Here is a 6,277-nt window from a genome sequence, read left to right as displayed (position 1 = left end):
CTCTTCCCTCTCTTCCTCTCCCCTCTCTCCCTCTCCTCCTCTCCCCTCTCTTCCTCTCCCCTCTCTTCCATTTCATATCCCCTCTCTTGCTCTCCCCTCTCCTCCTCTCCACTCTCTTCCACTCCCCTACCTTCCATTTCCTCTCCCCTCTCTCTTCCTCTCCCCTCTCTTCCTCTCCCCTCCCTTCCATATCCTCTCCCCTCTCTCTTCCCCTCCCCTCTCTTCCTCTCCCCTCTCCCCTCTCTATCTCCTCTGTCCCCTCACTCTGGGCCCCAGTGAGATAAACGAACCCTACCATCTCCTCCTGATAGTGTGGGACTATATATAACCTAGGACCCTGTGACTGAGCTGGCTCGAAGTGTCAGATTCCAGAGGCATGGATCCATCCTGGCTGGAACAGCACCTGCTGCTAACCATAACTCCCCTCCTACCCCCCCCCCCCCTCCCTCCCTCCCTTCGTCTCCCCTCCCCCTCTGCTCCACTGGAATCAGACAGAGTAGCCGCTACCAAACCAAAACCCCAAACTCCCAACCCCAACCCCTGCCTGTTGGAGAGTCCTTATCCTGGAGCTGGCTCAGAGGGGTGGGGCCGAGAGAGTGGTGGCTCTCCTGTTGCACTTTTCATATGTGTCTCTTTTTATAATTAAGCTGGAGTCTATGAGTCTATGAGTCTATGAGTCTGTGCACAGACCGGCTCAGGCTGAGCTGCACTGTAGTAGGCTGTACTTGGCTGGACAGTGCTGGACTGGGCTGGACTGGGCTGGACTGGGCTGTACTGGGTTAAGGTAGAGCACAGTATTGCAGCAGCAGAAACAGCACCTCTGTAATGGATGAAAGTGGAGGTGGTAGTATATTGCATGTTTTGCTGGACTGACTGGACTGAGTGGACAGTGGAATAGGGGCAGTGGATTGAATGAGGGGTGTTATTCCAACACAGAAGAACTCAATACCCTAGGAAGGGAGAACCCCAGACATTTCGAAGGTACAGTAGAGATCCCTCTGACTTTCTCTGAAATACCTCTCTGGCTCACATACTGAGAGGGAGTGAGCTGCGTGCAGCCACAAGGCATGGCAATGAGGAGAAAATAGATACAGGGTCTGTATGAAACTGAACAAGAACGTTTATGTACCGCTCCCTTTTTAGGATGTAGCCTATTATTACTCTTCACTGTCTGTAACTCTTGATTACTTTACAAAATTCTTGCAGAAATATGTCAATGTGACAGAGCTGCTATGCTAGCTGTTAGCAGAGCACACGCCTGAATGAACTTTTATCGTTGAACAATGCTAATTGCTAAGTCCTAATGCTAAAATTACTAAGTGACAATGTTATTGCCCTTTGATGAATCAGTCATTAATCGCTATTTTCTACTAAAGTCAGTGATTACTTTAGAATGTGTAGTCTATTCCAACTGATACAGATACCCATATACCTATACCTATGTCTAAGCAGACACCTATGTGTGCATGCCTGAGACACATGACTGAGTTAGCGCACTGGTTAGCTGGTAAGTTATTGTGACATTCTAATGATTAGGGCCTCATTGGCCTCATGGAATGATTAAGAAGGCAAAATGAGTTCAAATGATGTTATGAATGTTTTTGTGTATCCTCTTAATTAAACATGAACCTGAATAACAACCTGTGACGCTGGTCAGGTGTGATGACACAAACATATTAATGCTCAGATAGGAATATTATCATTAGTAGTAAGTCTATTTTTTGTGTCTCTGCCTTGCTCTTAGTCCAGGTACGGACCCCCCCACCCCCACCCCACCCACCCCACCCACCCACCCCACCCCCACACCACACACGCACACACACCACAAGAGAAACCGGCCGGTCCCCTGTGAGCCCTGAGTGGCATAGCGATGGACAGCTGGACCCTCCAGGGGGACAGCTACTCATTCCTCCGCAGCTCCCTGCGCCACCGGGACGGAACCCCAAACCACGTGGAGATCTTCGACATCACCAACATCCCCAGCCACCGCTCAGCCATCTCTGAGACCACCTGCCTCTGTGACATCTTCGGGGACGACTGCGAGTCGCGGCCGCCTTCACTCTCCAGCAGCCCCGCGGCAGGGGCTTTCGTCCACCCTCCCGTTCCCCCTCCCATTGGACCAGGAGAGAGCCCAGAGTCGCCCCAAGTGTCACCCCCTGTGGTAGATGAGCTGAACGACTCGACAAGTTCCTACCACACAGTGCCAGAGAACTTTGAGGATTGTAGAGAGAAGCTCAGTCCTCCAACGCAGAGGGAGAATAATGATCATTTATCTGAAGGCTGGGAGTCAGGACCTTTAGATACTGCAGGAAACAACACAGCATCATCGGGGACGTCAAAGGACGTCAGCACAAGATTAGAACAAGGAAACACAGCTCCAACACCTGGACGGAGGACAGCTGACTCCTCACCTGAGGAACCTAGCCTTACCTGTGGAGACAGAACGCTCTCACCTGGCTACAGTAATACTACAACACCTTCACCTGAAGGTAGAGGTTCAGCTCTATTGGTGGTCCAGTGTTCACCTGCTCCTTCACCACAGTGTAGAGAAACCCACCTACCACCTGAACCAGAGAATAGATACTCCAGCCCCTCATCTGAATCCGTGGTCCCTGTGCATTCTATTGAGGCCAGAGACAGAGCCTCCTCACCTGGAGTAAGAGACAGAGCCTCCTCACCTGGAGTCAGAGGCACAGCCTCCTCACCTGGAGTCAGAGGCACAGCCTCCTCACCTGGAGTCAGAGACACAGCCTCCTCACCTGGAGTCAGAGGCACAGCCTCCTCACCTGGAGTCGGAGACACAGCCTCCTCACCTGGAGTCAGAGGCACAGCCTCCTCACCTGGAGTCAGAGGCACAGCCTCCTCACCTGGAGTCAGAGACACAGCCTCCTCACCTGGAGTCAGAGGCACAGCTTCCTCACCTGGAGTCAGAGACACAGCCTCCTCACCTGGAGTCAGAGACAGAGCCTCCTCACCTGGAGTCAGAGGCACAGCCTCCTCACCTGGAGTCAGAGGCACAGCCTCCTCACCTGGAGTCAGAGACACAGCCTCCTCACCTGGAGTCAGAGGCACAGCCTCCTCACCTGGAGTCAGAGGCACAGCCTCCTCACCTGGAGTCAGAGGTACAGCCTCCTCACCTGGGGTCAGAGGCACAGCCTCCTCACCTGGAGTCAGAGGCACAGCCTCCTCACCTGGAGTCAGAGGCACAGCCTCCTCACCTGGGGTCAGAGGCACAGCCTCCTCACCTGGGGTCAGAGGCACAGCCTCCTCACCTGACGATACAAGTCTGTCTTTACCTGAGACCAGAGTAGCTCAGTGTTTACCTGAACCAAGGAACATCAGCCACTCACCTGAGTTAATAGCCAACCCTTTTTCACCTGATTACATAGTGTCATTTCAACCTAGGGTTAGAGCCATAACACCTGAGTGTAAACCTTCATCCCTTTCATCCCCACCTACGATTAGAGGTACAGGTATCTCCCCTCAGCTAGGAGGCCTCACCTCAGCCTTACCTGAGCAAAAGAATAGAGATTATTCACCTGCGTTAAGGAATAGATATTATTCACCTGAATTTAGGAATAAAGCATACTCACTGGACGATCAATGGAGAGTGTCCTTACCTGACCTGTTCAGCAGAACCTCCACACCTGAGTTAGAGAACTACGTCAGTACACCTGAGTTAGAGGACTCCGTCAGTACACCTGAGTTAGAGGACTCCGTCAGTACACCTGAGTTAGAGGACTCCGTCAGTACACCTGAGTTAGAGAACTCCGTCAGTACACCTGAGTTAAAGAACTCCGTCAGTACATCTGAGTTAGAGGACTCTGTCAGTAAAACTGAGTTAGAGAACTCCGTCAGTACACCTGAGTTAGAGAACTCCGTCAGTACACCTGAGTTAGAGGACTCTGTCAGTAAAACTGAGTTAGAGGACTCTGTCAGTATACCTGAACTCATACCTCACCTGTCCCCTTCAGAGAGAGACCTGAGCTCCTCAGAGGAAGACCAGAGCACCGTCTCAACACCTGCCCCCAGGTACACCCCTCCTACACCTGTCACCTCCTCACCTGAGCTCAGGTCTACCAGTACCACACCTGGACTCAGATCAGCCAGCATCACACTTGAATTGAGATCAACCAGTGTAAAACCTGAACTCAGTCTGCTCTGTGTCCCAACTGAACTCAGGTCAACCAGCGTCACAACTGAAGTCAGTTTAGCCAGTATCCCACAAAGTTCTGAACTACTCAGGTCAACGAGTCTCACACCTGAATTCAGATCAGATTCATCCTCCTCAACTAGCTCATACCACTCAGGTTCCTCCTCATCCTCAGACACCTGGACAAGAACATCCCCAAGAACCCCCTCAAGAACCCCCTCACCTGAAACAAGGTACTATAGTACCCCATCAAGAACCCCCTCACCTGAAACACGCTATAATAGAACCCCATCAAGAACCCCCTCACCTGAAACACGTTACAATAGAACCCCACCAAGAACCCCCTCACCTGAAACACGTTACACTAGAACCCCACCAAGAACCCCCTCGCCTGAAACAAGTTACAATAGAACCCCATCAAGAACCCCCTCGCCTGAAACACGTTACACTAGAACCCCACCAAGAACCCCCTCGCCTGAAACAAGTTACAATAGAACCCCATCAAGCACCCCCTCGCCTGAAACACGTTACAATAGAACCCCATTAAGAACCCCTTCACCTGAAACACGCTATAATAGAACCCCATCAAGAACCCCCTCACCTGAAACACGTTACAATAGAACCCCATCAAGAACCCCCTCACCTGAAGTAAGGTACACCAGCCCGCCTATACAACCGAGGAGCACAGCGCAATCACCTGAGATCAGAATCACATCCTCCACACCAGAGATCAAGAAAAGAGACCTCACACCTGAGGTACCTGGAGAGGTGAAGGCCAAGTCCCTGGACCCTCGGTTCAACTCCTCCTCCCCCCAGGTCTCAGGTATCACCTACTCCATCCTCTCCCCAGAAGCCAGGGTGCTGGTGTCAACACCTGAGATCAACAGTCTCCTCTCCTCAGCTGAGCTACGAGGCCGAACACACCTGTCACCTGAGAGGAAGTTCACCACCCCTACCGTAGAGAACAGACGGAACAGTCTCTCACCTGACTCTACAGGTAGAGGTTCCTCACCTGGAAGCAGAGGTAGCAACTCCTCACCTGAGATTACAGGGATATACAGCTCTATCGTACATCCTCCTGAGACTAGAGACATAGCTGCATCACCTGAGCCACCTAGATATAAAAACCTCTCACCTGAGTATAAAACCCCCTCACCTCCGAAGAGTCAAACTGTCTCACCTTATCCAACATATACAGCCCCCTCACCTCTGCCCAGGTACACAGCCCCCTCACCTAGAGTGGAAACTGCTTGCTCATCATCTGAGCTAAACACTTCAGCCGACTCACCTGGATTAAAGAGTCCTGCCCACTCACCTGAACGCAGGGCTTCACCTGGCTCACCTGGATTAAAGAGTCCTGTCCACTCACCTGAACGCAGGGCTTCGCCTGGCTCACCTGGATTAAAGAGTCCTGCCCACTCACCTGAACGCAGGGCTTCGCCTGGCTCACCTGGAGTAAAGAGTCCTGCCCAGTCACCTGAACGCAGGGCTTCGCCTGGCTCACCTGGATTAAAGAGTCCTGTCCACTCACCTGAACGCAGGGCTTCGCCTGGCTCACCTGGAGTAAAGAGTCCTGCCCACTCACCTGAACACAGGGCTTCGCCTGGCTCACCTGCGAGGTGTGTTGGTAGCCTATCAGAGCGACTCATCACTAACGGCACCTCAAACCCCTTGGGTAATCACCTTTCTCACGACTCCAGGGAAGCATCACCTACTGAAGAGAGTAGAGAGATCACCTCTTCACCTGTACTAGGAGAAGTTCCAGTCCCCTACAACTTCTCTGCCCACACACCTGAGATCATAAACTTCACATCTGAAATCATAAACTTCACACCTGAAGTCAGACACATCTCACCTGATCCCACTTCCTTTTCAAGAGGAAGGAGCCCCTCCCTTTCACCTGACCACGGGGTTACAGGTAACTCGCCTGTCCAAAGACTGGATGATCTGGAGCCTAAACATACAGCCTCATCTCTAACCCCTGACCTTAGTGACAGCAGCAACCACTCACACAAGTCTCCTACACCTGAGCACACTTGTAGAGAAACCTCACCCAACCCTAGGAATAAAACCATAGATAGGCTAACTGAAGAAGACATGGCTCATCGTATGAGTAAGGAAGAC

The sequence above is a fragment of the Salmo trutta genome, chromosome 13, assembly GCF_901001165.1.
Source record: "Salmo trutta chromosome 13, fSalTru1.1, whole genome shotgun sequence".
In the NCBI taxonomy this organism is placed as follows: Eukaryota; Metazoa; Chordata; class Actinopteri; order Salmoniformes; family Salmonidae; genus Salmo; species Salmo trutta.
Note: the sequence above shows the minus strand (reverse complement) of the source record.